This window comes from Gossypium hirsutum, chromosome A11, assembly GCF_007990345.1.
Source record: "Gossypium hirsutum isolate 1008001.06 chromosome A11, Gossypium_hirsutum_v2.1, whole genome shotgun sequence".
Taxonomy (NCBI): Eukaryota; Viridiplantae; Streptophyta; class Magnoliopsida; order Malvales; family Malvaceae; genus Gossypium; species Gossypium hirsutum.
The window spans coordinates 95,367,299-95,381,211 of NC_053434.1; positions in this window are offsets into that span (position 1 = coordinate 95,367,299).

Sequence of the window (13,913 nt, forward strand, 5' to 3'; positions counted from 1 at the left end):
TGGCAGTCAGAGAGGAACTGAAGATATGACTGTTAGATCTGAGGCTAGAGCATCTTCCAGAGCCTACGCAATTTAAGCTCGTGAGGAAGCTCCGTCTTTAGATGTTATTACAAGTACATTTACTCTTTACGATACCTTTGTGATTACATTGATAGATCCCAGATCAATGCATTCTTATATATGCATGAACTTAGTGAACAGTAAAACTTTGCCTGTAGAGTCCACTAAATTTGTAATTAGAGTATTGAACCCCTTAGGGCGGTGTGTTTTGGTTGACAAAGTGTGTAAGAACTTTCCATTGGTGATTCAAGATTCATGTTTTTTGGCAGATTTGATGTTATTACCATTCGACAAACTTGATATAATTTTGGGTATGGATGGTTCACTTTGCACAATGCTATTGTAAACTACAAACGAAAGACTATTGATTTAAGATGTCAGAAAAATAAGATTATTTGGATTGAATCTAATGATCTAAATGGTTTACTGGCAGTAATTTCTTCAATGTTAGCTTAGAAATATGTGAGAAAGGGTTGTAAAGCCTACTTTGCTTATGTGATTGATTTGAAAGTGACTGAAAAGAAAATTGAATCAATACCTATTGTCTGTGAATTCCCTGATGTGTTTCCTAAAGAACTTTCGGGATTACCTCTAATACGAGAAGTTGAATTTGGTATTGAGTTAGTACCAGGGACTACTCCGATTTCGATAGCTCCGTAATGACTCCTACCGAGTTAAAAGAATTAAAGTCTCAGTTGCAAGAATTGACTGATAGAGGATTCGCAAGACCGAGTTTCTCACCTTGGGGTGCTCATGTTCTGTTTGTGAAAAAGAAAGATGGCACTATGAGAATGTGCATTGATTATCGCCAGTTGAACAAAGTGACTATTAAGAATAAATATCCTTTGCCCAGAATTGATGATTTGTTTGATCAATTGAAAGAGGCTACAGTGTTTTCAAAGATAGATCTGAGATCGAAAAATTATCAGTTGAGAGTAAAAGATTTAGACATTCTGAAAACAGCATTCAGAACGAGGTACGGACACTATGAGTTTTTAGTTATGCCTTTCAGGTTAACGAATGCACTTGCTGTTTTTATAGATTTGATGAAAAAAATTTTAGACTATAAATAGATCGATTTGTTGTTGTATTCATTGATGACATATTGATTTATTCACATAATGAAACCAAACATGCTGAGCATCTAAGAATAGTACTACAGACTTTGCGTGATAAACAGTTGTATGCGAACTTTAGCAAATGTGAATTCTGGTTACGAGAAGTTGGTTTTCTGGGACATATTGTATCAGCATCAGGTATTCGAGTTGATCCGAGCAAAATTTCAACTATCTTAGATTGGAAACCTCCGAGAAATGTTTCTAAAGTCCGCAGTTTTTTGGGACTTGCCAGTTATTATAGACTATTTGTGAAAGGCTTGTCTATGATTGCTACTCCGTTGAAGAAATTGCTTTAGAAAGATGTGAAATTTGAATGGTTTTGTAACACTCCAAACCCAGCCTAGACGTTATGGCCGAATCTGATGTGTTGCATCAAAGCGTCATTCAAAAATTAAGTTGTCGTTAAAAGTTCATTTCTATGATTAAAACCTTTAGCTCGAGGTTAGCAAATCATCTTGTCAAAAACGTTTACTTACTGTCTGGCATTGATACTTTATGTTATTTCAAATCATGAAAGCTACTAAAGTTTGAAATATAAAAACGTCTGTTTTTAAGTGTTTTTTTTAAATAGTTATTAATTTTGAAATTTCGTGTTTAGAAGTTTTAAATAAGGAAATCAAAAGCCCAATTAAAAATTTAATCTCTCAATGCCCTTATTACAGAATTAAAACCTCAAAAAATAAAATTCAAATAAAAAGTCTACAGCAAAGCATCAGCGGTCATGTGGCCACCTCCGAGTCCCTGCGGCTCCAAATCGCCTAAGGCTGCGGATTACCTGTACAGTTAGACAGAAGGGTGACTTCGCGAAAACTCGATGTGTAATCCCTAAAAAACAAACAGTCAGAGATACGGTATACAGAAACAGACTGGGCCTGAGCCCATCACAGAAACAGCATCAGGTGGGCCTTCGCCCAATAACAGAATCAGGTGTCCCTAAGCCCAATACAGAATCAGTATCAGATGCAGATATACAGACAGATTCCCAGCCCAGTCCAACCAACACACCACCTGTACCAACCAACACACCATGTGGGGATAAAATCAACCCACCCAGCCAACACACCAAGCTTAGCACCGGTTGCGGCACTAAGTCAACAGAACAACTCAACGGCCGTAAATATTACAGCAACGCTGCCAGTTAACAGAATGGCTAAAGGCCGTAAATATTACAGCAACGCTGCCAGTTGACTGAACGGCTATAAGCCATAAGTATCATAGAATGGCTGATAGCCTTGTACAGAACGGCTACAAGCCATACACTTCCTCCGTCCATAATAACCCAATCCCATGCAATATGTCATGTCATAAATATTACGTGCATGCAAAGTCATAATCAGAACAATCGTATATGTAAATCATAGGCACATCAGTCATACAGAACATAAAGGCATAATTATCATTCTACCATACAGGGGTATTACGGTCATTTTACACTACAAGGGTATTTCAGTGATTTTACAAACTGAGGTCTTAACGACCCAACAGAGGGTCCACCGTCGCCTCGAGCGACTTAAGTAACCTAAACAATCATAACAGTGCAAATGGGCCTAAGGCCCATTACTCGGCCCAAGTGGGCCCACACCCTCGTGTGGCCCATTTAGCCCAAATTTAGATATGGCTATGTAAGCTACATAGCCCAGTCCAATAATTATCAAAAATTACAGATTTAATCCGTGTGGGGCCCATGAGCCCATGAGATCGCTCATGGTGGCCTTCCTTACCCACGCCCACATTTCGTGGGCTCGATTTACCCCATGAGCGATCGCACACTCGTGAGGCCTTAAATGCCGAAGTTTCACCTTTTCGGCTTTTGCCGACTTCCAACAAAGAAAGGCATAAATACACACATGTTTATGAGAACGCGTCAAAGTTCATGATCACCAACCATGGTTAAGCAGGTATGAAATAATCCCTCCTAAAACCAATGATCACCAACTCATCTTGTTCGCTCTATGTAAAGCCAGCTTCTCGCCAATTCTCATGTTAGCTTCCCGATGTGGGATTAGTTTCAACCATTAGGAAAATTCCTTATTTTTTTATGACCACTTCAACCACAGAGTTCCAGTCCAACTCCACCTCCTACGCAGCTGAAACAGCAAAATAAATACTCCATTGCGTATCCCAAGACTTGAACCATAGACCTCACAGTTATACAACACGCCACCTTGCCACTACACCATAAGGCTCTTTGTGTCACCAATTTAGCCTCAATTAATTATAAGGTCTATAGGCCAAAGTCTAGGTTCCTTTAAAAGAAAAACCAAAATAAATTGCAAGAGCCAAGACTTGAACCTAGACTCCCTTGCAACCTTAATGATGCCACCACCACTAGACCACATGTTTCCTTGTGTCATTTTTCTACCACAATAATTTAAAAGGCCCTCATCCAAGCTTCCAGGGTTTTATTCAGTTAAAACCAAAATTTTTGCTAAAGCCCAGGTTTGAACGCAAGATTTCTCCAAAACTTCTCTGGGCCATTAACCACTAAAGAGGACATTTAATTGTGCCATTTCCTTGCAGAAAAAAATACTTATATACAACCTCCTTACGGACCCATACTCAAGGCCCAATACTTCTAGGCCCAAATTCGGGGCATTACAGGTTTGAAAAGTGTCAGAAAAACTTTGATCAGTTGAAAGCCCTATTGACAGAAGATCTAGTGCTAGTACAACCAGAATTGGGTAAAGAATTTGTAATATATAGTGATGCTTCGTTAAATGGTCTGGGTTGCATTTTGATACAGGAAGGCAAAGTTATAGCTTATGCCTCGAGATAGTTAAAGCTGCACGAAAGAATTATCCGACTCACGATCTGGAATTGGCGGCTATTATGTTTGCTTTAAAGACTCTGCACCACTATCTGTTTGGTAAGAAATGTCATGTATATTCTAATCATAAAAGATTGAAATATATGATGACTCAAAAAGATTTGAACCTGCGACAGAGAAGATGACTAGAATTGTAAAAAGACTACGAGCTTGTTATTGATTATCATCCGGGAAAAGAAAATATTATTGCTGATGCTTTGAGTTGGAAACCATTATTTACATTGAGCGATGAATGCTCATTTGGTTCTGTCTGATGATGGTTCAATTTTAGCTGAATTGAAAGTGAGACCGTTGTTTTTATAACAGATTATTGAAGCTCAAAAAGTTGATAATGAGATAATAGCAAAACGAGCTCAGTGTGAATTGAATTTTGATTCTGAATATCAAATTGATAATGATGATTGTTTGAGACTCCGAGGTCAGATTTGTGTTTCGAGAAATTCAGATTTGATTCAGAAGATTTTGAATGAAGCTCACAATAGTCATTTATCTGTACATCCTCGTAGTACGAAAATGTATAATGATCTGAAACAACATTACCGGTGGTCTAGAATGAAAAGAAATATCTCCGACTTTGTTTCGAAATGTTTTATCTATCAACAAGTTAAAGCTGAACATCAAGTGTCATCCGATTTGTTACAACCAATTATGATTCTTGAATAGAAATGGCATAGAATAACGATGAATTTTGTTTCGGGTTTGCCCTTATCTCTGAGAAAGAAAGATACAATTTGGGTTGTGGTTGAGCAATTGACGAAATCAGCTCATTTTATTCCAGTACGGTCTGATTACTTGCTTGATAGATTAGCTGAGTTATACATTTCCGATATTGTGAGATTGCACGGGGTGCCATTGTCTATTGTGTCAGATAGAGATCCGAAATTCACTTCGTGATTTTAGAAGAAACTACAAGAGGCTTTAGATACGAAATTACACTTCCATACTACTTTTCAGCTGCAGACGGATGGTCAATCCTAGCGGATTATTCAGATTCTCGAGGATATGTTGAGATGTTGCATTCTTGAGTTTGAAAATACATAGGACCAGTATTTTCCATTGATTGAATTTTCTTATAATAATAGTTTTCAATCGAGCATCAAAATGGCACCATACTAAGCCTTATATGGTAGAAAATTTCGTACACATTTGTATTGGACTGAACTAAGTGAAAATAAAATATACGGGGTAGAATTGATAAAAGAGACTGAACAGAACGTGTAAACAATCCAATAAAGTCTGAAAGCAACTTCCGATCGTCAGAAATCATATGCAGATTTGAAACGAAAAGATATTGAATTTGAGATCAGTGACAAAGTATTTCTGAAAGTGTCTCCATGGAAGAAAGTACTTCAGTTCAGTCATAAAGGCAAATTGAGTCTGAGGCTCATTGGGCCGTATGAGATTATAGAGCGTATCGGACCGGTTGCATATAGATTGTTATTGCCACCTGAGTTAGAAAAGATTCATAATGTATTTCACGTATCTGTGCTTCAACAATACAGATTTGATCCCTCGCATGTTATTTCCCCATCTGAGATAGAAATTCAATCTGATATGACATATGAAGAAGAACTGATCCGTATCTTGGCTCGCGAGGTTAAAGAATTGAGAAATAATAAAATTTCGTTAATAAAAGTAATGTGGCATCGAAACGGTGCTCAAGAGGCTACGTGGGAGCCCAAAGATGCTATGAGACAGCAATATCCGAATATGTTCAACGGTGAGATTTTCGGGGACGAAAATCCCTAAGGGGGAGAGTTGTGTAATAGCCTAGTTTAGAGCCTAGTCGGAATAGTAGTTTCGGGACCACAAATCCAAGTCAGAAAAATATTTTAATATTATTTTCCGTGATTATAATATGTGAATTGATATCTGTGAAAGTTTCGAATGAAAATTTTATTGTTTGTGTGTCGATTTGATAAAAAGAATTAAATCGCATAAAATGCAAAACTATCCTTCTATTTGAATAATGGCCAGATTGATGTGTCTTTATAATTGAGAGGTCCTTATGTGGTTAATAAACCATTGAATTTATGAGTGGACATTAATGGCTTTAATTAACATGAATTATATGTTTAATTAAAAAGGGCAAATTAGTAATTGATGAATTATTTTGTAATAAAATAAAATAAAACATGACAATGGAAGATTCATCCATCCTTATTGCCAAAAATCAAAAAGAAAAAGGAAGAAAAAGAGCTCTTAGGGTTCGGCTAAGAATTTTGGTGACTAAGGTATAATTTTTGATCGGTTTTTGATCATTTATATGTTTTCATGATTGTTGCTTAGTAACCTTTCAAGCCCATGTCTCAATTTTTGAATTTGACTATGATTTCAAGATGTGTCATTGTTGATAATGTGAGTTTAATGAAGTTTGATGATAGGAAATGAAAGATATGTGTTAGATTACTATGTTTTGTTTTGGGATTTTTGATGAATTTGATTATTTAGGATTAATTTGTGAAAATGAGAAATTGAGGGACTAAATTATGAAATAAATGAAATATGTGGGCTTATATTAGTTAAGGGAATATTTGGCCAAGCATATGTATAAAGAAATTTTGTGTATTTTTTGATTTTAAGAATTAGGGACTAAAGTGTTAAAATGTGAACATGTGAGGGCTAATTTGTAAAATGCCCTAAATATGTGTATATGGATTGATTTGAATGAATGTGAGATTGAATAAGTCAAACTTGAATGTGTTTATATCAAGAACCAAAGAAAATAGAATTTGATCGGGGAAAGTCGAAAGTTGTTGAATAGACGTTCGTTTTCGTTTGTTTCTGTACGAGGTAAGTCGGTATAGAAATAAATGTGTTTGAATTGATTTATTCGTGTTTATATGATATTGAATTGTGATGAATAGTTATAAAAGCTGAATATGTGAAATTGAGAAAGTTTCGATAATGTAACGACGTCCGAAAGCCCTGTACGAACCATAGGAATAGTTAGGATACATATGTCATGACATAGGATTCTGATATGTGATTTCGTGTAAGACCACGTCTGGGATGTTGGCATCGATTAGAGATTTACGTGTAAGACCATTTCTGGGCATTGGCATCATATTTGATTTCATGTAAGACCCTATCTGGGACAGTGGCATCGATATTTGATTACATGTAAGACCACGTCTGGGACGTTGGCATTCTACGAGCTTTCCGAGCTATCTGAGTATCCCTAATGATTCTGAACGGTTCAACGGGCATTCTGAGAAACGAATAACTATATGAATGTATATCTAATTCAGGTATGTTTGAATATCATGATTGAGAATGAAAAGAAAGTATCTGTGCAAGTGATGATATGTGATATAAGTATGAGAAATTATGTTATATGTGCAATGAATTGGAAATATGTGTATGTATATGAACTATGTGGTTTGTGACAGTATTTGGCTATGGAATGTATGTATTTTATGACGCTTATATGCTTAAAATGATAAGTTTATTTGTATATGACTTACTAAGCTTACTTTGTATGTGTTTGCATTGTGTTTTAGATATCGAAGCTATTGGAGGCTCGGGGATTGTCGAGGATCATCACCACACTATTAAACTTAATTTTGGTACCTTTTGAAAATGTATATATCAAAGTATGGCATGTATAGGCTAGAGAACTTTGGATGTGTTTTGAGATGTGTATATCTAGCCATGTGATATGGATTGGTTATGGATGAAATTATGAATGAATTTTGGTATATGTTTTATGTTCAAAAATGGTATGTTTTGATGCGCTTTTGAATGACCAAATGAAATGGCCAATGTATTGATTTGGGAAGTTAATAAGATCTGAAATGCTATGAATTGAATTGGATTAATATGATGTATGAATCATGTTCTTTTGATGTAAAATTTGTACACTGAATTGGTATGTTTGAGTTGGACTTTTATATGGGAATGAATGATGATATCATGGGTCAATTTGTGTCAATTTGTGCATGATTTAGTATGTTTTTGGCTGCCTTTGGGACAGGAAATGTGCTTTGTTTCATGCTTATATGGATGGTCCAAAATGGGTGGCAAGTTGGATTTGCAAATAGCCTATTTTTGTCCACATGGGTAGAGACACGGGCGTGTGTCTCAGCCGTGTGTGACACATGGTTATGTTACATGGCCGTGTGTCCCCTAGGGTACCCTATGATTTAAAGTCAATATACCTTATAGTTTTGACACGGCCTAGACACGAGCCTGTCTATCGGTTGTGTGTGGCATACGGGCTAGCACATGGCCTTGTGGTCGATCGTGTGATCCAAGTTAGTAGCCTCCTTAATTTTTAGACGGCCACAGGGGCTTCTCTTGTGGCCGTGTGGACAAGTCAGTATGTATGCTCTATTTTGCCACGGCCTTGGCACACGGCCGTGTCTAATGCCGTGTAAGGCATGCCATCTGTTCACATGGGCGTGTGACTTTTGTAACTTAGAAAAATTGTTTAGTTTCAAAAAAAATTTATGTGTTCAGTTTAGTCCCGACCTCTTTCGAATGCATGTTTAAGGTCTCGTTGACCTAAGAAAGGGACTTATTGTTGATATTTGAATATGATATGAAAATGTATGACTATTGACTGTGAAATGATTGTGAAATGTTTCGATATGTTCGGTAATGCCTCTTTACCCTAACTCGACGACGAATACGGGTTAGGGGTGTTACAGCTAACTTATCAAGTGAATAGTCAGTGTGTACTGGGATAAAATAAGTCGACTTTATCAATATATCTACAACAACCCATACAACATCTTTCTTTCTCGGAGTTAAAGGCAACCCTATCACAAAATCCATAGTAATACGGTCCCATTTCCACTCAGGAACCATCACAGGTTGCAGTAATCTAGAAGGTACTTCCTGTTCTGCTTTTACTCGCTGACAAATCAGGCATCTCGAAATGAATTCGGAAATATCTCTTTTCATACTCGGCCAGCAATATGATTTCTTCAAGTAATTGTACAATTTTGTACTATCCAGATGAATAGACAAACAACCACTATGTGCCTTACACAAAATCTTCTGAATCAACTTAGTATTTTTAGGAACACAAATCCTATCTTGGAACATCAAGCAACCTTCGGAATCAATCCGAAAATCTGATTCAACACCCGACTCACACTGAACTCTCTTGTCTTGCAAAGCACTGTCACTTTTTTTAGCTTCATAAATCTCTTGGAGAAACATTGGTCTAGCTCTTAACTCAGCTAGAATCTAACCATCATCTGATAAAGCCAACTAAGTGTTCATAAACCTCAATGCAAACAACGACTTCCTACTCAAAGCATCGGTGACCATATTCGCCTTTCCCTGGTGGTAGTCAATCACTAGTCGCCTTTCCCTGGTTGTAGTCAATCACTAACTCGTAATCTTTTAACAACTCCAACCATCTCCTTTGTTGTAGGTTCAAATCCTTTTGAGTCATCAAATACTTTAGACTCTTATGGTCAATGAATACTTGACATTTCTTGCCATACAAATGACGACTCCAAATCTTCAACGCAAACACACTGGTGGCTAGCTCCAAATCATGTGTCGGATTATTTTTCTCATGTGGTTTCAGTTGCCTTGAGGCATAAGCTATCACCTTGCTTTCTTACATAAGCACACAACCCAATCTATTTAAGAATGTTTCACTATAAACCACAAATTCCTTTCTTGGTTTAGGTTGTACTAAAACCGGTGCCCCGATCAATAATGTCGTTAGTTTCTCAAAACTCTATTGGCACTTTTCTATCCATTCGAACTTGACATCTTTCTATAACAACCTCTTCATCGGAGTAGCAATCATCGAAAATCCTTTAACAAACCGTTTGTAATAACCGGCTAAGCCTAGAAAGCTTCTAACCTCAATTACATTCCTCGGTAATTTTCATTCAATAATAGCCGAAATCTTACTTGGGTCAACTCTAATACCATCACCCGAAACAATGTGCCCCAAAAATCTGACTTCTCAAAGCCAAAATTCGCTTTTACTAAACTTAGCATACAACTGTTTGTCTCTCAAAGTTTGCAAAACCGTTCTCAAGTGCTCGGCATGCTCGGTCTCATCACGAGATTAAATCAGTATATCATCAATAAAAACAACAAATTTATCCAAATATGGTCAAAAAATACAGTTCATCAAATCCATCAATACAGTAGGAGCATTCGTTAAACCAAAAGGCATAACCAAAAATTCATAGTGACCATACCTCGTCTGAAATACAGTTTTCGGCATATCAGACTCCTTAACTCTCAACTAGTAGTAACCGGACCTCAAGTCAATCTTGGAAAATACTGTAGCTCCCTTTAATTGGTCAAACAAATTATCGATCCTTGGCGAGGGATACTTGTTCTATATGGTTACCTTATTGAGTTGTAGGTAGTCTATACATAGTCTCATCGAACCATCTTTCTTTTTCACAAATAATATCGGTGCGCCCCACGGAGAATGACTAGGTCTCGCAATACCTTTATACGCTAATTCTTGCAACTGAACTTTCAACTCCTTTAATTTTGACAGAGTCATCCTATATGGAGCAATCAAAATAGGTGCAGTACCAGGAATTAACTCAATACCAAACTCAACTTCCCTAATTGGAGGCAATCCGGGCAAATCTTCTAGAAACACATCTCGATATTCACATACTACCGGCACCGACTCAATTTTCAACTCGGACTCTTTTGTATTCAACACAAAGGCAAGATAAGCTTTACAACCCTTTCTCATACATTTCTGAGCAGTCATAGAAGAAATCACTACAGGCAAGCTATCCGGTTCATCTGATTCAACCTGAAGAATATCACCACTTTCATATTTCAATTCAATGATTTTCCTTCCACAGTTTACTACTACATCATGCATGGTTATCCAATCCATACCAAGTATTATATCAAATTCATCAAACGAAAAAAGCATAAGATTAGCCGAAAAACAATGAGCTCTAATCGTTAAAGTTCAATTCTTACATACTTTGTCAACTAACACATACTTTGTCAAATTCATCATCTATACCCGCTCGAAACTTTTACAAATTCATCATCTATACCCGCTCGGAACTCTTCGGCTCCTTGTTTTCATATTTTATCAACTGGAGGTCTATTCAGTCTTATAAAATCCATACCTCGGGGTGCTACGGGAATAGGCTGAGGAATAGATGGGGGTGGAGGGGGATGAGCGTTCGTGTTCGTTCAAATCAACTCTGTATACCAGGCATCCATCACATGGAGAAAGGCTTCCCTGCCTCCTTCTCTTCGACTAACTGTAGGGGCCTACTATCAGATGGTGTTGTCCCTTTAGTGGGAGCAGGCACGTTACTTTCAACATCATCTGCCACTGCTCTGTCGGGATCCATTTACTATATGAAAACACATTTTAAAATCGTTAAGAGTCGTCACACTATCATAATATATGTATGGCATGTATAGCTAGACTCGTACACATGTTATGTTAGTCCGAGAATCGACTAAATTGTAGCTCTGATACCACTAAATGTAACACCTCTTACCCATATCCAACACCGAGACAGGGTCCGAGGCGTTACCAGACTCAAACATAAACATTCATACAAAATTGGGCCATAAAATTTCGCCCAAAATTAAACCATTTATACACAAGCATATTGTCCCTTACACGGGTCCACGAAAACATGCATTGGGGGTGGTTTGGGACTAAACCAAGAACTTTTGAAACTATTTCAACAATTAGAAAAATTTCTTGTTTTGAAGGATTACACGCCCATGTGGGTAGGCAGTGCAGTCACACACGCCCGAGTGACTCGAGACACGCCCGTGTTCTCAGCCCATGTAACTCTATGTTTATGGCATCATCAACAAAATAAGGTCATACGGCCCAGTCACAAGCCTATTTGCTTAGGCCATGCAATGAATTAAATTCCAAAAATCAAGTGCAAACTTCACACGGCCAAGGCACACATCTATGTCCTGAGGCCGTGTCTTTCACACGGCTGAGACACATGGTCGTGTCTCTACCCATGTGTATACTATCGAAAATTTTGTTTTATCTAATTTGGGTGCAATGGATACACGATCGGATCACACACCCAAGGGGCAGACGTGTGTCACACACTGCCTAGACACATGCCCATGTGTCTACCCGTGTGGACAACTATAAGGCTATTTTCCAAGCCTTTTGCCACCTTTAGACACTCACATACTTAGACATATTTCATGCCACACAACATGTCACATTTTGACAATTAATCATTCCTAATCAAGACTAATTCATGCCACTGTAATGTCACCATTTCACATACTCAAATTAACAAGCATACTTAAGGCACTCCACACCAATTTCATATCCAATCCACATTATTAATCTACTCTTAATTAACACATTTAAACAATGATCATAGCCATACCAATTTGTCATCATTCATTCTTCATACTTGTATGCCATATAACACCATCCATCATCATCAAGACTTTGACACATGCATGCATAAATAATTAGGTTTACAACCCAATAATCAATATGAACCATATCTCATGGCCATATACAAAATGAATCACCAAATCATTATAAGCCAACACACTTGGCCAAATTAATATGACACATAAACAAAAAAGACCTAGTCCCCTATAAATGCCATACTCAAAATGTTGAGACTAACTATACCCAAATGTCCAATTGATAGTGTGATCGAGTCTCCGACGTCCTTCGATCCCAGCTAGCTTGGCGATACTATAAAAAATGGAAAAGAAAGGGGAGTGAGCATAAAGCTTACTAAATTCACATGAAAATAAATAGCAACATAATCATGAATATTATACAATTAACATAACATAATTTACATATATGTCATCATCATTTCATAGGCATAACTTACTCATTTTCAATCCTTCCAAAAGTTCATCACATTTCGAGCTCATTCATATGATTTTTTCGTACATACTCGTACCAACTCGTAACACATTCTCATATTTCCTCATCATTGACTTACTTGTCAAATAACACACTGATTTACCCATTGAACACTTGAAATACTATCAGATACACGGAAAGCTTGCACATAGTTCTTCATACGTAGCCACGTTCTACCTCATATCACATATCACACATTGCTCGCTCTCGAGCTAATTACAAGTCTACTCACACAAGCTGACAGTCAGGACGTAACTACACGGGCTACTCACACAAGTTGACAGGTACCCACAACACATGCTGACATACCCAGCCACCGGTAGACGTACAAGACCATCACCCAGATCACATTACATATATCACATAATCTCATAAGCTTATAAACACATAGTTCCTAGTGACATGTCACACTGTATCCTAAATTATTCCTAAGGTTCCAACGGGATTTTCTTGATTTCACATCTTTATCGAACTCATTTACAATGTCATTCTCATAAGCCATAACATCGTTCATACACTCATTATAACATTTAAACATAGAAACTCATACATTAATAAAGCATTAAAGCATGATACAACATTGCAATATTTACACCTGAACTTACCTCGGTACCAAAATATGACTCACTATTCAATTTAGTCTACAACTTTGTTCTTTCCTCGGTTTAGGTTCGGACTCTGTTTTTCTTGATCTATAATAGTAAATTTCACTTATTTAATTATCACATTGTTCAAAATATTCCATAAATCATACTTTGGAAAAATTATAATTTTACCCCTAAACTTTTACATATTTACAAATTAGTCTCTAGGCTCGTAAAATGAAATGTACTCATTTTCTTTATTACCCAAGCCTAGCCAAAACTATATCATGCTTATACCAGCCCACATTTTCCTTCAAATTATATTTTTACTACTCATTTTTACAACTTTTACAAAAAGGTCCTTTTTAGGTATTTCCATGAAAAATCGCTTAGTATAAGTTGTCTGACACACATCAAACATTCATATTCCTCCATTAAACATCAAAATACATGCATGTCACATATGGGTAAATTTT